Source organism: Podarcis bocagei, assembly GCF_964188305.1.
Source record: "Podarcis bocagei genome assembly, chromosome: 17".
In the NCBI taxonomy this organism is placed as follows: domain Eukaryota; kingdom Metazoa; phylum Chordata; class Lepidosauria; order Squamata; family Lacertidae; genus Podarcis; species Podarcis bocagei.
This window is the reverse complement of record NC_138143.1, coordinates 34,146,295-34,170,623: the sequence shown is the minus strand read 5'-3', so window position 1 is coordinate 34,170,623 and position 24,329 is coordinate 34,146,295. Positions and strand designations below refer to the sequence as shown.

Below are 24,329 nucleotides of genomic sequence, written 5' to 3'. Positions count from 1 at the left end.
ATAAGGGACTGTCCCTTCAAACAAGGGACACTTGACGGCTATGTCTCACTTCAACAGTTCTCTCCTCCCACCTACTTTCAGCAGCCAGAAGCATCATAGCCAGACACTGGAGAGACCTGTCAGGAGTAAGCATGGACCAATGGTACCAAATAGTATGGGAAACAGCCCTACTAGAAAAATCAACCAATAAACTGAAACTGACACGGGGACAAACAGAAGACGCGTTTACCCCGGTATGGTTCCCCTTTATCACATACACAGCACAACAAGACAACGACAAAAATCCACCAACAGCATACAAATCAATATGGCTAATCTGACACCCACCCATCCCATTCACACACGAAAACAAAGACCACCACAGCCAACCACAAATGAATAACCACACCCTATGCCAACCCCAACCTCCCTCACCACCAAAGGAACACAAGTGAACAGCAAAGAACCTGCACAAGCAACGCTGACACCAAACCCTACATATAATAAAATAGAAACATTGCCACCCAACCCCAACCCCACCCATCTTTCCTCATCCCCACCTCTTTCCCCCTTTTCTTCCTAATGCCTCAACAAATGAAACTGATTTGTAAAAATGTTACGTGGAGAAAAAAAATATGAGAGAGAGACATTGCACACACTTTTGTAAATCAAGAAAATCTTTAATAATAATAAAAAAACCAGCTATCTCCTGAGGATAAGCTTGTGCTAAATGGTAGGGTAAACTCACCACCCTTCCCTGGAGTCCTTCAGGGAGTACCCACAACCCTTGCTATCTCCTAGCAAGCTTAGACATTCCCCACCCTTGCCACTCTCTGCTCTCACTGGGGAGCATCTACAAGGAGCCATTTCACCCCTGCACAATACCAGTAAAAACAACAAGAGATGGTGCATCCTCGGGGTAATTCCGAAGGGTAATCCGCAGTAGCATCACTGGTTATAGGTTCGTGAGCTGGGAGTGTTCCCAGCAAGCCACAGGTGCCTCCAATCAACTCTTCCAGGTTCTCCCCATGCTCATCACTGCCCAGCCAAGAGCCCTCTTCTCTTACCCACTTTGGCTCACACCTGAAGCAAGCTGCTCCGAGACTTAAATAGCCAAATGCCCTGGAGGAGGGACTAGACAGCTGACAAACATTCAGGCTGAGCTGGTCCAGGTGGCATCAGTCTGTCCCCAGTGTTCTCTCCTCTGCCTGAAGCAAGATGCAAGGCTTAAGGAGCCAAGTGCTTGGCAGATGGAACAAACAGCAGAGAAGCATTCAGGCTGAGCTGGTCAGGGTAGACTCTCCCCCATAACCCCAGCCCAGTTTTCCACTGTTGTCTGAGGCTGCAAATATTAGGAAATAGTAAGGATACACAGAATGTCGTCCCATTTTCATTTTCAGATCAAAGCTACAGACTCTACAAGTGCCCATATTTTCCAGGGACAATCCCCGATTTACAGAAGCTGTTCCAGTTTATGATTTGATCCCAGAATGTCCTGCTTTTCCTTAAAGGTAAAGGGACCCCTGACCATTAAGTCCCGTCGTGACCGACTCTGGGGTTGCGGCGCTCATTTCGCTTTATCGGCCGAGGGAGCTGGCGTACAGCTTCCGGGTCATGTGGCCAGCATGACTAAGCTGCTTCTGGCGAAGCAGAGCAGCGCACGGAAACGCCGTTTACCTTCCCGCCGGAGCAGTACCTATTTATCTACTTGCACTTTGACGTGCTTTCGAACTGCTAGGTGGGCAGGAGCAGGGACCGTGCAACGGGAGCTCACCCCATCGCGGGGATTCGAACCGCCAACCTTCTGATCGGCAAGTCCTAGGCTCTGTGGTTTAACCCACAGCGCCACCCATGTCCCCTTGCTTTTACTTAGGATGTCTCTTATTTCCATTGGAGAAATGTTGGAGCGTATGGAGTTATGCGACCCAAGATGATAAATAGGGAAGGTTTTTTTAAAAAAAAGGTTTAATGTTTTCTTATGTTTTTATATATGTTGGAAGCTGCCCAGAGTGGCTAGGGCAACCCAGTAAGATGGGTGGGCTATAAATAAAATTATTATTATTATTATTATTATTATTATTATTATTATTATTATTAAATAGGATGTCCCTATTTTTATCAGAGAAAGGTTGGAGGGTACGGAGCTATTGCTTTGATGAGAGATTAGAACTATGTGTCAGACATCCCTTTAATTGTATTCTCTCCATATACCCCTTATTCACTGCCATTGCGAATGCGGAATATGAGGTCAGAAAGAGCATCACAAATAGCCAATCAGATTAGATCTGATCGCAGTGCTTCATGGATCAGCCAGATGAGAAACACACAATGAATAGCAAGGATAATATCACAACAGCTTGAAGCCAATAAGATTTGGTTTTCTGTTATCAATGTGAGGGCGATTCAGAATTACAGCAATGCTTTCTGAATAGGAAAATTATTTTCAAAGCAATTATTCATTAAATTTCTATACTGCCCTTCATCTGAGGATCAAAGGTCAGTTTACAATATAAAAACACAAAAATACATACCATAACAACAAACAAAAGCAATAAACACCCTCCACATGCAGTTTAAAAGCCCATAGATTGTTTAAGTAGCCAAAGACCTAGGAGAAGAGGAATGTTTTTGCCTGACACCTAAAGATATGTACTGAAGGCACCAGCCAAGCCTCCTCACAAGCAATTCCCAAAGGATCATAAACAGGGTGTGATTGTGTGATGTTTTTATACTGCAAAAAAACAAAACAAAAAACAAAAACACCCTTTCAGCTTAACTCTGGAAAATATTTAGGATTCACTCAAAAATGAATGCAAAATGACAGCACTGAAATGAGAGTTTGCATTTCAGATGTAAAACTTTTGTTGCAATCTTTAAATGCTTTTCTATTTTGACATCTCTTCGTTGTTTTGATTTTTGCAGGAATCAAAGGCACGCTCTACACTTGCATGCTGTCTTATACTATCATTTACTAAATAAAATTATATATCAGATGCTGTCAGACACTAATTACTGTTGCATGCCATCTATCACATACTGTCAGCCGTTAAATATCAAACTCATACATAGCATTGTCAAATACAGGTATCCAATATATGAAAAATATTAGGTACCATATTTGGAGAATATTCGAAGAAGATTCATCATTAAAATCTGCAAAGGAGGATTTGGGGATAACAATTTATTTCATTTCCGTGCTTTCAAATTGTCTAATGTGTGCAGTATGTTAAGTTCATGAGCTTCAGCCAATAATAAACTGAAAAGGCAACATTAAGTGTCTCTTACTTTATTTGCAGTCCTAGCTTGGATGTAATTCTCCAGCTCTTTCTACTCAGAAGGTTACCTATTCTGTAAAAGATCACCCTGGAATTTCCTGCCACTTGAGAATATAGAACAATATTTTTCCTTTCTCTCTTCAGTACTTCCCCTTTGTTTGTACGACTGCATCACTACCTGCCTATCTACCTAAACTTTCAAGGACTAGAGGACAAGCTTTGCTTTTGTCAACATTGCAAGGAAAGGGAGATCCCCAGATTTATATACAAAGAACACATACCAAATGTTCTAAGTTTTTAATTCTATAAGGGCTAGAACTGGGAATTTAAACAGCTAGGCTTCAAAGGATGTGGCAGTTGTGTGAGCTAACAGAATCTCCACTCATTCATTCAATGTGTCGGGGGGGGGGCTGAAATGGGGAGGGGAATGTGTGCAAAGCCCACCCACCCCCCAATCCCAGCATGTACCAGGTCCATTTCCGGTCTTTCCGCATCATGTGTAAAGGTCTGAAGGGGGATTCCACACTCAAAATAAAAAACAGAACCAATGCACACTGAGATGTTTGGGTGGGGTTTGTCATGAGCCCCATGGAGAAATCATGGTGGGAATAGTCTGAGGTGGCAGAGGAAAGTGCCAGAATTGAACTCCAGTGGGCTGGTGGGCAGACCCTGGGGAGAAACCAATCTGACTATCAGGCCAGACCCCTTCCTCAGTTTTATCGGACAACTCGGGCTTTATGTCATAGCCCCCTAACATGGTGCCAGAATCACCCCTGCCTCCAATGACCCTCCTCCCATCAAAGAGGTGCCTGCAGAGAAATATGATATTGATTTGTTGTTGTTGTTGTTGTTGTTGTTGTTGTTGTTGTTGTTGTTGTTGTTATTATTATTATTGGACCGCCTCTCCTGGTATGCTTACGGTCCACAAATGCCAACATTTTGGTGGTCCCAGGTCGCAAGGTGGTTAGATTGGTTGCAACCAGGACCAGGGCCTTTTCAGTACTGGCCCCGACTTGGTGGAACGCTCTGTCCCAAGAGACTAGGGCCCTGCGGGACTTGACATCTTTCCGCAGGGCCTGCAAGACAGAGCTGTTCCACCTGGCCTTTGGTTTGGACTCAGTCTGACCCTTATGTTTCCCTCCCCTTATGGTTTTAATCTATGGGCTACTTTTAAAATGAGGCTGCATTTTAAATTGCATTTTAACCTGTATTTTAAATTGCCCCCCCCCCATTATGTTTTTACTGTAATTTTACTGGTGTTAGCAGGCCTGAGTCCAGCTCTGGCCGGGGAGGGCGGGGTATAAATAAAATTTATTATTTATTATTTTTATTATTATTAGCCAGCCCCATCATCAAGGACATGGAGATGATTGTACTTGTGCAAACAGACTCAGGAAACCCAGGAGAGTCCACTTGCCTGCCTGGTCCCATGCTTTGGGATGCCAACTATGCAAATTTCATTTATTTGTTCATTTTTAACATTTATAATCCTTCCTAGCAGCACAAGGTGGCATACATGATTCTCTTCCTCCTCATTTAATCCCCACCACAACCCTGTGAGGTGGGTTGTTGTGCTGAGATGCAGTGGTTGGCCCAAGGTCACCCAGTGAGCTTCATGGCCAAATTGGGATTTGAAGCCAGGTCTTTAACCACTAGGTCATGCTGTGCCTTCCCCATGCTTCAAAAGGAGAGCATAGTGGGCATGTCAAATGTTTGGACAATGTCTTAGCTTACCTCTGTTGCACCTGCTGACTGATGTGCCTTTGTAACCTGGGTTACGTACAGTAGTGCATTAAAGCCTTTGGTAATCCAAGTTGAAGGTTGGCGCTGTGGGTTAAACCACAGAGCCTAGGACTTGCTGATCAGAAGGTCGGCGGTTCGAATCCCTGTGACGGGGTGAGCTCCCGTTGCTCAGTCCCTGCTCCTGCCAACCTAGCAGTTCGAAAGCACGTCAAAGTGCAAGTAGATAAATAGGTACTGCTCCGGTGGGAAGATAAACGGTGTTTGTGTGTGCTGCTCTGGTTCGCCAGAAGTGGCTTAGTCATGCTGGCCACATGACCCGGAAGCTGTATGCCGGCTCCCTTGGTCAATAAAGTGAGATGAGCGCCGCAACCCCAGAGTCGGCCACGACTGGACCTAATGGTCAGGGGTTCCTTTACCTTTACCTTAATCCAAGTTGAGAGTCTGAGTAGTGCATATACCTTTCTCCAAAAACCCAAACGCATGAACAAAGATAGGCGCACAAGAGGAATCGTGTCACAAGAGAGTCATTTTAAGACTCCTGTAAAGTTTCCAAACTGCAACGGTGGCAAACTACATCTTCTTTTTATTATTGCTAGTGAAGCACAGAATGTTAAGGCCAAGTTGCCCCCGGTTCTCACCTCCTTGCTTGAGGCTGATTCTGAGAAACAAGTGAGAGATTTCCACCTGCCTTCTTCAAACACTAGAACTCGGGCCATCAATCTGGCGAACCCGGTTGGCATCTAGTTCAAGCAGAACAAAGAGACGTATTTGGTTGCGCAACGCATAATTAACCTTTGGAATTCATGGCCACAGGATGTTGTGAAGGCCACCAGAGTCAACGGGTGCACAATATGTTTTGAAACCAGGGTGATTGCAGAGATTGTTATAACTAAGGTCCATGCTCAGTTGAGAGAAGTGGCTTACAGGTTGTCTTGCGACTCCCGTAGTATTGTTTATCAAAATCTAAGCTAAATGATGAACGTGGAATGAATTGCAGAACTGAATGATTCCCTGCCACTTTCATGACAGTCATTTTTTTCTTGATTGATAACTTTCTTTCTTATTCTGTTTCTCCACATTTAAGAGAAACTTGATATACAGAAGCTTAGCAGCACCTCTCCATAGTGTTTAGATGCTTCCAGGTGCCCAATTTGAAAACAGGTCATTGAGATATCACAAACAGGTTGCTTCCAACTTTTTTTTTTTTTTAATGTATCAGATTTTTCCCAGGAAGGGTAAATCCAGATTAAATACTGGTGGGAAATATGGGTTTGCATTTTGATGCCAATGGTGTCATTTGAGACTCATGGTTCGCTGCTCAGAAAGTTTCCGATCCCACTCCTCAGCTCATAGCTGTCAACCGTCCCTTATTTGGTGGGAAAGTCCCTTATCCCAGCGCCGTGTCCCGCTGCTGTCCCTTATTGATGATGTCCCTTAAATTTCCCGGGTTTCAAAGGAAGCAGTTCCTCTCCCTCCCTCCCCGCTGGCCAGGGAGGAGGGAGGCCCCAGCTGTGTTGCTTGGCTGTGTTGCTCACCCAATAAGGAGTCTAAGAACAACTGGGGGGTGGAGCTTGTATGCCTTGTGCCAATCAAATCAGCTGCGTTGCCTGGGGACTCACCTTTGCTCAGCACTTCCCAGCAGAGAGGTGACGGTGGTTTTCCTTGCTGCATCCCCTTTGCCGGGTTGCTGTGCTGTGGGAACCACCGCTTGAGGCTTCGTTTGGCTGCTGGCTGGGCTTTCTGCCTTTGGCTTGGAGGGGCCCAGAAGTTGAACATTACTGTGCTCCTTGGAAAATCCCTTATTTTGGCTGCTGGTCCCTTATTTTCAAATCTGTAAGTTGACAGCTATGCCTCAGCTACTCCCAGAGATGTAGGGAAACCTCCTCAGAAATGTCACTGTGCTTATCATAATTCTCCTAACTTCCCTCAACGTTCACACAGCAGGCCATCTTAATTTAGTAGAATTTGGCGGAAAGTTAAGAAATATGCAGTTGTGGTTCGAGGACCCGATCCCCGTTTAGTGAAATGAAGACACACGGACACGTAATATAAGGTTAATGGGCAAGAAAAGGCCACAACTTTATTGATTACAGCAAGTGAAAAGGTATTGGCTTAAGCATTGGATCACGACAATTGACTCCACCCACTCGAAGAGGGGTGAGCCTAAAAAGGGGGTTTATTCACCAGTAGGTGGAGCCTGTTGATGCTAATACAACTATAAGCTCTCCCCTGATGTCACCGAGGGTCGTGCCATGGCCCCCCACCACACAGGAATACCCAACATTGAAGGCGTAGGCGATGGCCACACCTAGCCCTTCCACACACCACAAACACATTCCAATGCCTAACCTACCCACCAATACCAAGAAAGTTGTGACGATTGCTACGAGGTAGGCGAAAAAACCACAAGGCCTAATGCCAAATGGAAAAAATCCTACCAGGCCCCCTGGACAACCTGGGCGACCAACCTAAGGTCCATAGCAAGGCCAAGAGAAAAACCAAAACCCTGAGCTCTAAGGGAGTGGAGGGTGGGTGACTCGCGACGGGAAGGCGGAAAATGAGGCTGCATGGCTGGTGCAGCAGCAAGTTGAGCTGCAAACCCCACCCCCTCCAAGCCACCCGATTGGGGGCTTCCCTGTGGGCGAGGTGCGCCAGCCAGGTGAGTGGGGGGAGCAGGGGTCAACGCCCCCTGCATGAGGCAGACATCGGGTCCCACCCACAACTCCTCCCCTCTTTGCAAGAGGAAAGGCTTAATTGATTGGGGGCTTCCCTGTGGGCGAGGTGCGCCAGCCAGGTGAGTGGGGGGAGCAGGGGTCAACGCCCCCTGCATGAGGCAGACATCGGGTCCCACCCACAACTCCTCCCCTCTTTGCAAGAGGAAAGGCTTAATTGCTTGAGAGACTCTTGCTGCTTTATTTTGAAAGCTTTCTTCAGAATTCCTACAGCTGCCCTATCTAGCAAGATGCTCCAGTCTGACGTCTCATTAAAGGTAAAATGATTTTTATGGCAGGTCAGCTCCTCACAGGTAGCCTAATTCCCACTGAGGTAGTAAAGCTCTAGACGGCCTATACTTTCTCAAGACTTCAGGTATATTTGTGTATACTGCACCATACAAAATAAATAAATCCCTGCACGCAGAAAACTTAATGTCAAGGATCCAGCCTTTCTTTCTTTACCACGTGCTAGTTTTCTGTGTGAAGGGATTTAAAAAATAAAAACGAGGAGGAGTGTTCAGGCATATAAACCCACACTTGCCATCCGGAGCGGTACAGAACAGACACCTGTTTACCATCTCTGAAAGAACTCTCCATTCCTGTGAAGGGAGGCACCTTGCAGCAACCATCTCCATTTCTCTCTGCCCCTAGGCCATCCTTGATGGGAGGTGAGGTAAGAGGCCCTGGAAGCAGAAAGCCCAGAAATTCTCACCGCCTCTCCTGCCCTCTCCCCGGTTCAAGATAAACCCCATGAACTTCAGTGGTCAATAAAGTTTTTTCGTTTGTTTTGTTTTTACAGTTCAGGGGATAGGAACAGTCTCTTGTTTTCTTTACACAGAAGCAATTTTGGTCATTGTTTGTTAACTAAGGCAGGCACGAGAGGGAAGGGTGACGAGGAATGTAAACTATTCCCCCCTCTCCCAAGCCAATAAGGCTGAGAGCAGCACTTGTGCAAACATATATAAGTGGGGTTATGATTGGAAAAGTACCTCCCCATGTATGTGTGTAGGGTGTTAATGCCACTCATATCTTGTATATGGCTGGGTGAATGGGTGCAGATGAAATGGGAAGCCAGCCATGCTGACGAATGAGTTCTTTGTTATGTTCCATTGCATACAGTCTCTGTTTTTCACAGAGATACCTGGTTCGGGAGCAGGAAGGCGATAATAGCCAGTCGGTGGTGCCAGACTAAAGAATCACACGGAAACTTCCCCTCAATTTTTATTGATCCCCTGAAAGCCTATGTCCACAATAGGATCATATAAAACTAACAATAAAATAATCAGCAGGTTTGGAAAGATAAGCTTTAGAGATTGCAGAGTATTTTGCATCTCCCACTTTAAAAGAGGTGCAGGTGTGTTGAGCTGATATTCAAACACCAAATGAAGAATTATTTAATAAATGTGCATGCTAAGTTTCACTTAGATCACTTAGTGCGGTACTCAAAACACATACCAGATTTGGGTGCACTTTACATCTTTCCTCAGTGTTCCCAGCACCTCAGCACCCCCTCAAACGGGGCAAAAGGGCTGGGCTGGGGAACAAACATGAATTATAGATCTGTGCCCTCATAGACCTGTTTACTTGCAAGTATTCAAGGGCAAATATACATTACAGCGCATTTGTCATTTGTCGTATTTCCACTTCTGCCTCTTTTACAGCAGATTTGTAGCTCAACCTATTGTTAAAATCATGCCCTGACTCCTGAATATTAAACATCATTTTCACATATTAAAGTTCAAATAGGATCTATTACAAACACAGACCCTCCAAGCGTCCCTATGTTCCAAGGACAATCCTGGGTTTACAGAAGCCATCCTCGTTTCTGATTTGATCACAGACCTGGAATGTTCCACTAGTCTAGGTGGAAAGGGCCTTGCATGGAGCGGCCTTCACGACTCCCAGCCGGGCGATATCCCTCTGGTCTCACTACATCCCTAGTACTTTTTAAAAGAGAGTCTAATTTCACATCTTCGTTTGCTTAGGAAACAACACACACACAAAAATGCAGCCTATTTAAATTATGTGGAAAATGGACAAGGTCTCAATGACAGAGCAACTGCTACCACATGCACACATTAGCAGAACAAGCAGGGCAAAGACAGGGTGGTCAGTGTCCTCCTTTGGAGAAGACTTGTGTCCATTTGAACGGCTATCAGAAGGTTAGGATAAGAAGATGTGGCAGAATAAGGACAGGTGGCAGAATAAGGACAGGTGGCAGTTCTCTGTATGATGTCCTCTGTTTGAATGGCTGTCCATTCCAAATCTGGTTTAAAAGTAAAGGAGGAATGCAGGGGCCCAGGAACTGGCCATCAGAAGCGAGCACCTTGGCAGAAGACTGAGCACATGCACACAGGCCCTGGTCCTCCCCACTACAGTGAGATGTATAGTATTCCTCTATAAAAATTATAGAGTGATATCTAACATTAGTCATACTCAAGAATAAAATCATGCATCCAGCTATTTCATACTCAGATTCACTGAAACCAATGGGTCTACTTTGTATGACTCAGTAGGGTAGTAATCATTTTTAAATGTGCATCTACCGTATTTTTCGCCCTATAAGACGCACTTTTTCCCCTCCAAAAATGAAGGGGAAATGTGGGTGCGTCTTATGGGGCGAATGCAGGCTTTCGCTGAAGCCTGGAGAGCGAGAGCGGTAGGTGCGCACCGACCCCTCTCGCTCTCCAGGCTTCGCGGACCTCTCCTCAAGCAGCGGGAACGTTCCCACTGCTTGGGGAGAGTTGCCGGCATCCCGAAGCCTGCAAGCGCTGATCCCAGCACGTGCAGGCTTCGCGGATCTCTCCCCAAGCAGCGGGAACGTTCCCACTGCTTGGGGAGAGTTGCAGGCATCCCGAAGCCTGCGCGCGCTGATCCCAGCACGTGCAGGCTTCGCGGATCTCTCCCCAAGCAGCGGGAACGTTCCCACTGCTTGGGGAGAGTTGCCGGCATCCCGAAGCCTGCAAGCGCTGATCCCAGCACGTGCAGGCTTCGCGGATCTCTCCCCAAGCAGCGGGAACGTTCCCACTGCTTGGGGAGAGTTGCCGGCATCCCGAAGCCTGCAAGCGCTGATCCCAGCACGTGCAGGCTTCGCGGATCTCTCCCCAAGCAGCGGGAACGTTCCCACTGCTTGGGGAGAGTTGCAGGCATCCCGAAGCCTGCAAGCGCTGATCCCAGCACGTGCAGGCTTCGCGGATCTCTCCCCAAGCAGCGGGAACGTTCCCACTGCTTGGGGAGAGTTGCAGGCATCCCGAAGCCTGCAAGCGCTGATCCCAGCACGTGCAGGCTTCGCGGATCTCTCCCCAAGCAGCGGGAACGTTCCCACTGCTTGGGGAGAGTTGCAGGCATCCCGAAGCCTGCGCGCGCTGATCCCAGCACGCGCAGGCTTCGCGGATCTCTCCCCAAGCAGCGGGAACGTTCCCACTGCTTGGGGAGAGTTGCAGGCATCCCGAAGCCTGCGCGCGCTGATCCCAGCACGCGCAGGCTTCGCGGATCTCTCCCCAAGCAGCGGGAACGTTCCCACTGCTTGGGGAGAGTTGCAGGCATCCCGAAGCCTGCCCGCGCTGATCCCAGCACGTGCAGGCTTCGCGGATCTCTCCCCAAGCAGCGGGAACGTTCCCACTGCTTGGGGAGAGTTGCAGGCATCCCGAAGCCTGCAAGCGCTGATCCCAGCACGTGCAGGCTTCGCGGATCTCTCCTCAAGCAGCGGGAACCACCGCTGGGCTCCCACGGCTTGCAGAGAGCTGCCTGTTTGGGGGCTGGGGTCGGGGGAAGCTCGGGCTGCCCCAGCCCCGCGCCTGGGGGGGAAATAATTTTTTCCCTTTATTTCCCCCCCAAAAAACTAGGTGCGTCTTATGGGCCGGAGCGTCTTATGGGGCGCAAAATACGGTATATACAGCATTTGCAAATCAGTCTCCTCTTTCTTTCTTTTTTAAGCCATGTGTCACTGGCCACTATAAGCCAAGAGGCCAATTTCTGCAATTCAGAGAATCTAGCTGGATGCTGAAGGGGCAATAAAGTTTAGTAAGCAGGAAGAACCTGTGGAAGGGAGCAGTTCAGACTCCAAGGCAGAAGCAGAGGAGGGGCGTCAAGAGACTGATGAGGAATCCAGGGAGTCTCCCTCTCCTGCTGCGACAAGCTCCCCTCCAGCCTTGTCTCCAAGAACGCACAGAATAACGAGGAGAGTGGAACAGAGGCCAGAGATGCTCAGATGCTGTCTGAGACTGCTTGGGAGAAGAGGAGCCTTAGAAGGCAGGGACCTCAGTCCTGACAACTGCTCCACAGGGGCAAGACCTACTGGGAAGTGTCGCTGAGTTGTATGTTCATTTCCTTGAATAAAAAGTTGGCTGAGCACTGACAACTGGCCTTGCTTCTTTGTGCTGACCTGCATCTCTCCAGCCCTGGCAGCCTGGCCTTTTGTTTCCCCCCTGATCATGGGAAGTGCAGTTTGACCCTAACTCTGCTTAGAAGGAAGTCCCAGTGATCCGGCCAGTGTGCTTTGGGGGCACAGCTATAACCCAGTGGTGGAGTGTGTGTGTTGTATGGAGGAGGTCACAGATTTCCAGATATGGCTGCTGGAGGAAATCCTTAGAGAGACACTGTCAGTCATTGATACAAAGCCAGATGGGAGCACTGGCCTAATTCAGTTATAAGGCAGCTTCCTTTGTTCCTATGCTTAGGGTTGCAGCCATGAAGCTCAATTCCACAGATGAATTGGGTGGGGCTTCCTCCCAAGGAAGCATACACAAGATGGCAGCTTTAGGCTTGCAGTCTAGGAGTAGCCACAGTGGCATCATTCATAGAATCACAGAATTGCAGAGTTGGAAGGGACCCCGAGGGTCATCTAGTCCAACCCTCCTGAGATGCAGGAATCTCAACTAAAACATCCATGACAGGTGGCCATCCAACCTCTGCTTCCAAACCTCCAAGGAAGGAGAGTCCACCGCCCTCCTAGAGAGTCTGTTCCACTGCCTAACAGCTCGTACTGTCAGAAGGATCTTCCTACACTTAGTCGGAAAGGCCTCTATGGGCATATATGGGCATTGTTGGCAACCGATGCCACACAGCATGGCATTACCCTGGTCGCCTACTCTAAGTAAGTTGATTTGGGAGCAACAAAAAACAGGACATAAAAACATGCTTGCTCCTGGCTTATTTTCACTAACTACAGTCAATCCAGAAATCTCTGAGTGTGGATATCACAGGAAACTGTGGTTAGTTTATACATTTATTGCACATGCAAACAAAAAATTACACATAACACGGAGCAAAATAACACCGTAATCCGAATCTTGGCAGTCTCTCAGAGTGCACTAATATAAACACTGAACCAGATGGACCCCTAATGAAACATTTCTCCCCATGAGAAATCATCCATCATGTCACTGACATTTTTCTGCCAGGTATGAAAAGAAGAACTACTGAATAGTCATGCAAAGAAGCTATCATCTCAAGCAAAAACCTTTCATTGCAGTCACTTTATATGTAGTTAGGATATCAAGCTAGACAAGTCAAGTGTGGTCTTATCTGGAATACTACCAGTCAGCCCCATTTTCAAATGGGCCAGTGGCTGCTAAAATGTTAAAGGAAAATACCATTTTACCATCTTATAGATCAGCCTTCTGATCTCTCTCAGTGGCAATGTTTTCTTTGCCCAGTGCAAGAAAGAAGTGCACCAAACAAGGCAAATTCCTTTAAAATGAATGATTTTGATTAGGAGAATTTTGAATCTATTGGCAATGGCAAATGGATTAATGGCGTCATGCATTACACAACTGTCGTAACAGTGAAATGAAATTTCTTCTGTAATTAGTGGAGCTGTACATCTATTTCAGTTACTCCAAACCCTTCTCATCCACCAGCCAGGTATTATATTTCAACAAAGCAATTTTCAAGGGAACGACGGCCAGTATGCTACTAACAGGAGCAATGATTTAAAATTAACCACCACTTACTTTCTTTTTAAGCCAACTTTTTAAAAAACAAGCACCCAGGCTTCATTCATTCTATCATAGAATGTTCTCTATATATAGGGGTGAGAAGCAACTGCTGTCCTTTCCAACTGTACCCCAGATTGCAGCCCATTTACCTTGCTCCATGGAATTCAATGGGAGCCACTGAGATCCAAGCCAGCCCCTCTTCCCATAGTCTTTCCCTTATTTTCCTGTGCAGGTGATGTTCCTGTAGTTTGTAATCCATGAGATTTGGGTGGATTACATTTCCAGAATGTATTAATTTGGAAAGAAAACACTCATTTCCCATAAAAGCCCTGAAGTGACCCCATGTCGAAACTAAAGACATTTGCACCCACTGTATTAATGCTGCAAGGGACTTTTTTATGTGTCATTATGACAGGTGGCGGAAGGAGCGAGTCGCATTCCAGTGAGTGAGCCTGTCCTTGACTATAGTACTGGTGTTGGCCCTCTCACTGGTCAGAGCTGAAGGAGTTAAGGGGCAGAGGGATTAGGCGAGGGAGGCTGGGAAGATGAAACAGGTTTGAAAAGGCAACTGAAACCAGCTCAAATTAGATTGCTTTTCAAAACTATTGGGAATTTTTTATAGAGTAAATGAAGGGATTTCACTCTTCTGAAATTCATTATTTACAACTTTATTTTTTTTTCCTTTTTTATAATCATATTTATTAAAATTTCCAATAATAACAGAATAAGAAAGATAGAAAAGATAAAGAAAGAAAGAAAAAGAAAGAGAAGCTTAAATCCTTACTTTCATAACCTTCTTTCTAGGACTCCCTCCTTCCCCTCCCGACTGTATTCCCCTTTCCTTAAGTTGGTTCCACAAGCTCTCATTCCCAATTTAAAACCAATATGTTTAACCCATTAGCCAAAATTTATACAATCTTACCATCACTCCTCATCTTTAACAGAAAAAATAAAAAGATTTTTCCCCCAAGATCTGTCCCGATTTCCTTCCACGAGTTCCCCCCTTTTTTTTAAACATGTTAAATCAAAATACCAAAGTTATATAAAGAAATAGAAGACAAAAGATATAAGAAGCTTCAAAAAGTTGGTTACATAGCCTTTGGATTCCAAAACTCCCCCTCCCTTCCCCGGTTTGAATTCCCCATGTCCATCAGTCTATATGTTATCAGCCTGGAGATCTCAAGTCCATAGCCAGATTTTTCCCCGTTCCACCTTGCCGGTTTTCTTTTAATTTGTTTATTTTAATGATGTTTAACTTCAAAAATCCAGTCAAATTGAGGCCTTTAGTTTCCTTAGTCTTTGTTGCTCCTCCCATTGTTCTTTCCGTGTCGTAGTTAGTCCTTTGATCTTTTTATTCCTTACTTTCTCAGGTTTCTTGTCTTGTTCAGCTGCTAAAACGTTCTTTTTCCGAATTCTGGTATCTCTACAGAGGTTTGTTATTCAGGAACAAAAACTTACGTCCAGTCCCTTCCTTTCTTCAATAGAGAATTCTATTGTCTCCTTTTAGTGTAAACACCTCTGTAGACAAAATACTGTTTCAGTTTTGCCGCTTTCCCAGAGAACAAGTCCTGTGCTCAGCCCAGAGTAATTTTCCACATACGACCACTTGTAATGTCCCGAAACCCCTCTAGGGGGATTGCAGTAACTTTGTATCCTCTAATCCAAAAGTCAGTTGTTGTTTCTTTTTCCCCCGACAATTTATATCCAAATAATGTCAATTTATAACAGAATTAGCCAACAAAATACTTGTAACAAAGTCCTCTTTATATTCTCAAGCTTTGACAGCTACTTTGACAGCTGTCAAAGTCTCCGTCTCTCTTCTCCAGGCTTTGCGAATCGCCCCGGTTCCCAGGGGGGGTTGCCTTTTCCCTCTCACCCTCCACTCTTCTCCTCCAGCACAATTCTTGTAATTTCGCATCGTGGAATTAATGATTTTTATCAGCGGTAAACTTCTGAATCGATCTTGGTTACCCAGTCCTTGTTTTAGAATGTTTACAGTCAGGGGGGGATTGACTTCCTTTTAAGATCGCCCCTGATCGTGCCGAATACGAAAAAAAATTCTTTTTTTCTCCTTTTGTACCCGGTTTCCCAATTACTCACGGGTCGTTGTTGATAGTCCGAATTTCAAATGGAAGAAGCCAGCGCTCTCCGTCGAATGGCATGCGGCTGCGCTCGGCAGGGGAAGCGATAGACCCAAAGCACCACGCCACTCCCCGGCACCCGATCCGAAGCCTTTAAAAAGGCTCTTTCACGAGTCGGGAGGGCGCTAGCAGTGCCAGCCGGGTCCCCATGTCCACGGGCTCCGTGCCCGTGGTTTTTGAGGGTCCCCGCGTCGCCGGCGCGGTGGACCCAGCCCCTGCCGAGCAGACTCCCTCCGGAGCTTGGAGGGAGTCCGCCATTCGGCGATGGCGCCAACCCGGAAGTCTAGCTTTTTCCTATTATTTACAACTTTAAAAAGGGACACAGGTAATTTTCACCTATGATCGCTGCTGTGGTTGATTTCAAATACTGCGCACGTATATCTTAATCAGGTATCTGTCCCTAAAAAGTACCGTATTAGGAGAGGCATTAAATGTTAAATTGAAAGGAAACTGAAGGAAAATAGAAGATCAAAGAAGACTTAAACCTAATAACACAGGGACAGTAAATTGTAGACAGATGGTGGACTTTGAGAAAGTCCCCCCAAAACGAGTTTAAGCAAGCCAAATTTAAACTGAAAACTCAGAAAAATACCAAGATGGAGATTTTAAAGAGAATCGAGAAAATTAAAAAAACTGAACAGGAAAAGCCAAGAGAAATTGAAGATAAATGAAGGAATATGAAGGGGTGAGGGGAATCAAGCTTTATTTACCTTTCAAACTGATGAGTCTTTGGATGAAAAGAAGGAGCACATGAAAGGGTACATGAATATGAAGTCCAGTTAAAAGAAGAGGGAAAATGAGTAGGGAAAATAGAAGGCTTTTCTTTTAAAAGGCAACTAGAGAAGTCATTTCATGAAGGAAAAGTTTGGGGGTTTTGTTGCTGAAGCTAGAAATGTGCATGTCAAGAGAGAAAAAGCAAAAAAGACAAGGAGAGGTCAAAGCTGTTCCTTCTAATTTCATGTTGGCTCAGGTTGCCTTGGAAGGAGAGAAAGACAGGTAAGTTAAAAACTTGCTGAAAAGGCAAATAAAGCATTTTGAGGATGAACCTGCTGATGGCGACTGGAGAGTGACTGCTCAGGGACATGGCAAGTCCAGGATCCTGTGGGAAAGTGCTTTCTCTGAGGGAAGTTCCTGAGAGTGGCTAGAGTACTGGATTAGGACCTGGGAGACTAGACCTCTAGAGACTAGAGCGCTCTCTCTCTCAGCCTTACCTACCTCACAGGGTTGTTGTGAGGATCAAATGAGGAAGCAGACTAGAACATCAACTCCACTAAGCCTTTCCAGCAGAACCGGCAAGATTACGAAAAGATATGGGAAATGGAGCACAAAAGGTAACTATGGAACAGGCCAGGTAAAATTATCCCTGATGCATAATGTGGCTTTCTGGTGGTAATAACCAAGGTTTTTGGATTTTATTTTATTTTTGCTAAGCATCTTCTAGGAACAGCTATTTGGTACATAGCTCAGACAACACAAAGCATTGACTTTATACAAATAATAATTGGGATCCTCCATCACTGAAGGTGATGCCAGTTTATCAAAATACCAATTTTAAAACCAGGTCTAGCAGCCAGCTTCCTTTCTCAGTAACTTCCCACCTGGAAACTAGTGCTGCAGTTGAACATAGCACATAGCTCAGACAATCTGTTTCCCCCCCCCCCCCCACAACTCTGTGTTCTTTTTCCGTGCAATGCTTTGTACTGGTCTCTCCTTTTTAGAGTTTGGATTTGATATCCTTCCTTTCACTTCACTCCCTTTAAGGAGTCTCAAAGCGGCTAACATTCTCCTTTCCCTTCCTCCCCCACAACAAACACTCTGTGAGGTGAGTGGGGCTGAGAGACTTCAAAGAAGTGTGACTGGCCCAAGGTTACTCAGCAGCTGCATGTGGAGGAGCAGGAAAGCAAACCCAGTTCCCCAGATTACAAGACTACCGCTCTTTACCACTACACCACACTGGCTCTCTAATCTCTTCACGCGCTTCATGAAAAAATTACAGTCAAAATATCACTCTGACTGAACCACATCTAGGTGAGTATCCCTTGCTTGACTAGCGAGGAAATATCTAGTCAAAATGGAACACTGTGATTCCTCATTCGTTTTAAGGTTGCAGCAAGGCGGTTTGTGACTTTTTACAACAAAGGAAACTTCTGTATCTTCACATCTTAAACTGGAGCCTTCAATTCTGGAATATGTCTCCAATGTGTCTTGCAAGTGGAGGATTCCAGTGGAGGCAGAATGAATGCTTGTAGGTTATAGAGCTGTACTGAAAGGACTGGCCTTTCCAGCAGCAACTACAAGATGACATAATAAATGGGAAACGGACGTCAAAAGGTAACTATGCAACAGGGCAGGCAAACCTATCTCCGATACGTAATGTGGCTGTGGTAGTAATGACTCTAAAATCATTGCCTATGATTTCATTGACAAATGCGCTAAGGGGGTGGATTAGGCTGTCACCCTGACGATCAATGGGGTGACAGATGTCACAGCCAGATTGCCCTCACATCCTCTTTGCCTGTCACTTCTCACTTTGAAGCGACCATTGCAGCTGAAGGAAGGTAACTACCAAATACTCTTGAATATTCAGAGGCGATGACAGGCTCAAATACCTCTCAAGTAAACCCTAAACGCTACATCACAATGATAGCAGCAATACTCTTGTATACATTGTGCCTGAAGTACATCTAGGTGAGTATCTCTTGCTTGGCTGGGAAGACAATTTATATTTTGTTCTTCTGCAACTCTTTGTTCAAAGACTGTTTCAGGTCACAGGAGAAGGATGATCACACTGCCATGAGCTCACTGGAGAAAAGGTAGGTTACTGATGTAATAATACATAAAATATACAAATTTCTAAGAAGCTTGCACTTGGCAACATTGGTCATTCAGTCATTTTTTTCAGATGAGCTGGGAAGTGAAGATGCCAGGTGGCCGCCATTCCTGTTTCCAAGGGAACTTCTACTGTCGAGATGTCACTGCAGAGAAGACCTTTTCCTGTGTCAGTCCACAATGAAGTACACTTACGGGCGGGACAACGCTCTTTGTTTTGTTCCAGATCTTCTGTTTTACAGACGTTGCAGAGTTCACTGTGTCTGAGGCAGAACTGTTTTGTTAACTCCCAAGATGCAAAGTGAGTAAGAGCTCTGGATACATCAAGTAAAAACCAGCAGTGTATTATTGAGAGAATAATTGTGTGTTTTTGATTGTGCAACTTTAGGTAACCTGCTGTTTTTGTTCCTCTGTTTCTGTAGGAGAGAGAAAAGGTGATGAAGACCCCAGTCTCTTCCAGGTGTGTCTCATTGACACCCTCTCTTTACAGTTGCGTCTGAAGAGCCCACAACACTCAGATGAAGCCACCTCTTCCTGCAGAGTCACAGAAGTCATGGTGGACATATTTTACAAACAAACAAACAAACAAACAGCTCAGAAAAATACCAAGATGGAGATTTTAAAGAGAATAAAGAAAATTAAAAATACTTAACTGGAAATGAAGATAAATGAAGGAAGGGGAGAATCAAATGTTATTTACCTTTCAAACTGATGAGTCTTTGGATGAAAAGAAGGAGCACATGAAAGGGTACATGGATATGAAGTCCGCTTAAAGAAGAGGGAAAATGAGTAGGGAAAATAGAAGGCATTTCTTTTAAAAGGCAACTAGAGAAGTCATTTCATGAAGGGAAAGTTGGGGTTTTTTGTTGCTGAAGCTAGAAATGTGCATGTCGAGAGAGAAAAAGCAAAGAAGACAAGGAGAGGACAAATCCGTTCCTTCTAATTTCATGTTGGCTCAGGCTGCCTTGGAAGGAGAGAAAGACAGGTAAGTTAAAAACTTGCTGAAAAGGCAAATAAAGCATTTTGAGGATGAACCTGCTGATGGCGACTGGAGAGTGACTGCTCAGGGACATGGCCAGTCCAGGATCCTGGGGGAAAGTGCTTTCTCCAAAGGAAGTTCCTGAGAGTGGCTAGAGTGCTGGATTAGGACCTGGGAGACTCGAGTTCAAATCCTCACTCTGCCATGAAGCGCTCTATCTCTCAGCCTAACCTACCTCACAGGGTTGTTGTGAGGATCCAATGAGGAAGCAGACTAGAACATCAACTCCACTAAGCCTTTCTAGCAGAACCTGCAAGATTACGAAAAGATATGGGAAATGGAGCTCAAAAGGTAACTATGGAACAGGCCAGGCAAGATTACCCTGATGCGTAATGTGGCTCTCTGATGGTAATAACCAAGGTTTTTGGATTTTATTTTATTTTTGCTAAGCATCTTCTAGGAACAGCTATTTGGCACATAGCTCAGACAACACAAAGCATTGACTTTATACAAAGAAAAATTGGGATCCTCCATCACTGAAGGTGATGCCAGTTTACTAAAATACCAATTTTAAAACCAGGTCTAGCAGTCAGCTTCCTTTGCCAGTAACTTCCCGCCTGGAAACTAGTGCTGCAGTTGAAGGAAGGTAACTATTAAATACTTTGGACTTTTCAAAGGTGGCAACAGGTGCAAATGCATTCTGACTGAAGGGCTTCTAGGTGAGTATCTCGTGCTTGGCTGGAGAGAAAATCTGTTTTCCACCTGCAATTCTTGTGCTGAGACACTTTAAGGTCGCAGTGAGAGGGATCATCACAGCAGCTTGGGCTCATTGGAGGAAACGCACAATATAAATGGAATAACACATACAAACCAAGACAGCCAAGGAGCTTATATGGAGCGATTTTGGTCATTTAATCATATTTTTTTAATAGAAGAGCTAAGCAAGTTCCACGTGGTTGCCACCTGAGCTTCCAGCAGGAAGAACCTTATGCAGTCTGGACACAGTACAGATCCTTTCCTGTGTCACTGCCAACTGAGGTCTATCTGCTGGTGGGAAAACCCTGACTAATATTCTTTTGCTCCAGCTCTTGCTTTTTACACCCCTCCAAGAGCTCCGTGCATCTAAAGCAGTTGATGCAACGTGAGCTCAGTTCTTGCTACATCAAGGAGAACCCTGCAGTAGATGTTTGAGGGGCACCTGAAACATTAGGTTATCTGCTCTTTTTCCCCACTACTCAGGGATCTTTTTCAGTGCAATGCTTCGTACTGGTTTCTCCTTTTTAATCTCTTCACCCGATTAATGAAAAAATGGCAGTCAAAATGGCACTCTGTTACTGAACCACATCTAGGTGAGTATCCCCTGCTTGACTAGGGAGGAAATATCTAGTCAAAATGGAACTCTGTGATTCTTCATTCGTTTTAAAGTTGCGGCAAGATGATTTGCAACCTGTTACGATAAAGGATTCTTCTATATTTTCCCATCTGAAACTGGAGCCTTCAATTCTGGAATATGTCTCCAATGTGTCTTGCAAGTGGAGATTCCAGTGGAGGCAGAATGAATGCTTGAAAGTTATAGAGCTGTACTGAAAGGACTGGCCTTTCCAGCAGCAACTACAAGATGACATAATAAATGGGAAACGGACGTCAAAAGGTAACTATGCAACAGGGCAGGCAAACCTATCACTGATACGTCATGTGGCTGTGGTAGTAATGACTCTAAAATCATGGCCTATGATTTCATTGACAAATGCGCTAAGGGGGTGGATTATGCTGTATCCCTCATCATTCCATGTCCCAAAGCTGTGCGCTCAGTTGAAGAGGACAAGCATCCCAGGTAGAAGGAGTGTACCATTCTTTGGTCAAGGGTATACGATAGCTGTGCTCCCCTGGTGGAACCTCTAAACTTTTTGCTAAGTATCTTCCAAGAACACCATTTAATGCATGGTTCAGACAACACAAAATTCAGCACCTTACTTGGATGTGTCTGGAGTCTTGGAAGCTTGCCTACCCTACGTTCTCCAACAATTGGACCCTTGAGCTTGTTTGGAGGTCCTAGCAGGGGAGCACAGCTATCATATACCCTTGACCAAAGAATGGTGCACTTCTTTTATCCGGGATGGTCGTCCTCTTCTACTGAACATGCCGCTTTGGGAGGGAAGCACATGGAGCAGGGAGGGAGGGAGACCAGCCAAATCAGCCAGATCAGCCAAATCAACCCTGACAATTAATGGAGTGATAGATATCACAGCCAGATCGCCCCTCACATCCTCTTCGCCCTTCACTTCTCACTTTGAAGTGACCATCACAGCTGAAGGAAGGTAACTATCAAGTACTCTTGTATTTTCAGAAGCAATGACAGGCTCAGATAAATCACAAGTAAACGCTAAATGCTACATCACAATGATAGTAGTAATATAGTTCTATACACTACCACTGAAGGACATTTAGGTGAGTATCCCTAGCTTGGCTAGGGAGGAAATCTCTATTGTTTTTGGTCTGCAACTCTTTGTGCTAAGACTCTTTCAGGTCGGGGTGACTGAGTCGTCAGAAGAGGCCGTATTCTGTGTCACCACAATGAGGATCACCTGCAGGTAGGAGAAGACTTCTTCTTTTGTTCCAGCTCCTCTTTTCTTCAGGCTTCCCAGAGCTCATTGTACCTGAAGCAGATCTGTTCAGTTGATGAGAAAGATGCATTGTGACTGAGAGCTCTTGAAACATCAAGAAAAACCCTGCAGTGAGAGTCACCAGCATTAGGACAGTGCTGCTTTAGGTAAATTCACGTTCCACTACTCAGTGTTTTTCCCCCCCAGGACAATGTTTTTTGTATTTGTCTCTCCTTTTTCTCATTTTCTTTTCTGCTGGTCTCTCCACAGGTCTCTCCAAAGAGCTCTTCTTAACATCTTCAGGTTTTCTTTTTCCTGAGAGAACATTCGCAGAATGTTCTCTCAGGTTTTGCTTTTCCCCTTGTTGCATTGCTCAAAAAAAAAAAGCAAAAGACACTGGTGGTCGGCGCTCCTGGTTCCCAGGACGGGGTTCAAATCCCTGCGGTGTCCATGCTTACTTTCAATGCAACTGCTAACTCTTTCATCCCTCTCTATGTTTCTCTATCTCTCTATGTCTCTCTATCCCTCTCTATCCCACACTGCCCAAATAACGACTGGCTCCCTTTTTCTTAAGCCAACGTATTAGCATGGGAGGGTGGTGACTTCAGTGACTGAGCTTGATTCTTAACTCCACCATTGCACCAAAGGACCATTTCAAGCACCACCTTCAAGGTTTCCAGGACGGGGTTAAAGTCCCTGCGGTGTCCTTGCTAATTTCCAATGCAACCATCTATTTGCTCCTATATCCCTCACTTCCCAAAGTATTAGCATGGGAGTGTTTTTGGGCGGGGATTTCAGTGAATAAGCTTGATTCTGAACACCATCATGGCATCTAAGGACCAGTTCAAGCAACCTTTGCACTGTGCCTGCTGCTCTAATGATGCTCCCCTGATGCATCTCCAGGTGTCTCTAGATAGGCTGGATCATGTGGGTGCTTCCTATCCTAGCATCCCATGTATGTATGTATGTTTTTAATTTCTATACTGCTTTATATTTTTAAGAAAAATCTCAAAACGGTTTACAGAATATTAAAACATCAATAAAACAATCTGAAGAAAGTCAAATATAGAATATACAGTCAAAGCAACATAATTAGCAGAAAACTAAAATATTATCTTAAAGATTTCAAAATAAAACATTGCAAAGGAGGTCACCTACAGAATAAATATGTAACCCAAACAAAGTTAACAACAAAAGAACCCCAAACATTTCAAAAAAGAAAAAAACATTGCTAAGTGAAGTCAAATATAAAATGCATATTTAAAACAGCATAATTAGCAAGAGAATAAAATATTATCATAAGGATGACACGGCTGTTTGGCAGGCACCAAAAGATGGGGCAAAAGAATCCAATACTTGGGGTTTGTTGTCAGGCATAGCAATGTCCCTCTGGTCTCCCCAGGAACCTCTTTGGTAGTGCTGGGTGAGTGTGGGCCCCGCCCCCTAGGCCAGGTGGAAAGGGCCTTGCAGGGAGCGGCCTTCATGACTCACAGCCGGGCGATGTCCCTCTACTCTCCCTTGAGTGCTAGCTTCAGGGCTCTGCATTCAGACCAGCAAGATCCCCAAATCCCAATGATCCCCAAATCCCATGCTCCTATTTCAGCTTTGTACAGAGCATCCAATACAACAGATGCAGCCAAGGGAATTCTCAACTTGCACCTTCCACCTCTTGCAGACCAGGGGCATAGGCACTGAGGGTACCATGCCTAAGAGCCCCCCAAATCCTAAGACCACGAGCCCCACTCTTCCAAAAGGAAAAAAACAACCCCAAAGAAACTGCCCCATCACCCCAACTTTACTTCCTTCATGGGCAAGACTTCATTCTTTAGAAGGAAATGGCAATGAAACTTACAAGATTTTCATTTGCATAAACATGGTTAGAATTGGGCTGTAGCATACTCAAACTCATTTAAAATAATTGTATGAATAGACTAAATATTTACAAAATATATATGACACTCTGACACTAGATTCAGAACCGACAACTTTGGTGCAAAGTTCTTCATTCAGAGCATATTAATATTTTTTTATCGACAAGAGGTGTTGATGTGTCTGCAATGGGCAAATTCATGAAAAATGCGTCTATTAATGGCTGTTAAAATGGAACCTCCATTATCAGAGACCCTA

At 45.1% G+C, this 24,329-nt stretch overlaps 1 protein-coding gene and 1 long non-coding RNA gene across 2 annotated transcripts in view; one reads left to right on the top strand and one right to left on the bottom strand.

Moving 5' to 3' along the window:
* The window catches only part of LOC308576670 (transient receptor potential cation channel subfamily V member 6-like), a 103,249-nt gene extending 80,087 nt beyond the window's left edge, over positions 1-23,162 (bottom strand). The window contains exon 1 of the mRNA XM_081176385.1: positions 22,185-23,162. The gene's annotated coding sequence lies outside the window, so the exon portion shown is untranslated. The remainder of the gene's footprint in view (positions 1-22,184) is intronic.
* LOC308577093 lies at positions 17,550-19,512 on the top strand. The gene is made up of 2 exons (XR_014003432.1): positions 17,550-18,921; positions 19,043-19,512. It is a non-coding gene; the product is annotated as an uncharacterized lncRNA (long non-coding RNA).
* Positions 23,163-24,329: the final 1,167 nt, after the last annotated feature.